This window comes from Perkinsus marinus (assembly GCF_000006405.1).
Source record: "Perkinsus marinus ATCC 50983 genomic scaffold scf_1104296968458, whole genome shotgun sequence".
NCBI lineage: Eukaryota > Perkinsozoa > Perkinsida > Perkinsidae > Perkinsus > Perkinsus marinus.
The window spans coordinates 1-1,031 of NW_003203138.1; the positions used below are offsets into that span (position 1 = coordinate 1).

Genomic DNA, 1,031 nt, shown 5'->3' on the forward strand with positions numbered 1-1,031 from the left:
TTTAGGTTCGTTCGTCTGACCCCGCTGTCACCAATCACCAGCAGCAATCTCAACCGAGATATCTCCTCAACTCCAGGATAGGATTTTCATGTCCTACACGTTCTTGCGCCTAGCATCATCAACGGTGACACACGAACGGAATTATCCTTGCCACTTCCACACCTCTTGCCTCTGAAACGCGCCAGTTGAAGCTTTAAAGGCAACGGTCCATACTAGGAGGTCAACTGGAGCTGGACAATTGAGCAAAGAGCTCGTGGTTGAATAGCTTGCATTTCATGAGTAGATGATCCATCGTGGGTCCATATTTTAGACGAACGGGTTATTTTTTCGAGGTGGTCAAGAAGTTAATGCGGACCTAATCAAAAATTTAATCGGTCAGTGATAGTACAAACCAGTAACTGCAGCAAACCAATGGTCGATGCAGGGCTCGAACCTGCGACCCTCGCGTTATTAGCACGATGCTCTAACCGACTGAGCTAAACGACCGTTTCTATTCAATACACTGCTCGTGATCCGCAGAGAATTGACTGATGACAAATTACACATACCACACCGACCTAAACGTTCTTGGATTTCATGGAACCGCACACTATGGGAGCCTCATAGTCGCGAACGCTTCGGGGGTATCTATGGCCAACGTAATTGCTCCAGTCGAGCTATATACCAAGGCGTACTCAACGTTCGTAACTACATCATTTGCTGATTAGTGGCTGCACTGTCTCTCTTTTCTATAGTCGGTCCCTCATCCCTTGTACACTGTTGGACAGAGTGCGCACGTAAAGGATATAGCCTGCACCTATAACTGAGGCCAACGAGAGGAGTTCTATTTATTGCTTCTGTGAACCTTGCTCAAGGGGCGCGGGGCCGAGTTACTCGATTGTTCCGTGCGTCTCGATCAGCTATGCCGATCTGATCACTGATGATACATACATGGTTTCTTCTGGCTAGGTTCCATAGGGATGCGGATCATCTAACTTGCCATACCCCTTCTTGACTCATGTATTACCACTAACTGACCTCAACTACTCTAT

General features: G+C 47.3%; 1 non-coding gene across 1 annotated transcript; it reads right to left on the bottom strand.

The window, feature by feature from the left end:
* Nucleotides 1–412: 412 nt before the first annotated feature.
* Nucleotides 413–486, bottom strand: Pmar_PMAR018660. Its single transcript has one exon. It is a non-coding gene; the product is annotated as a tRNA-Ile (tRNA).
* Between the last annotated feature and the right edge of the window lie 545 nt (nucleotides 487–1,031).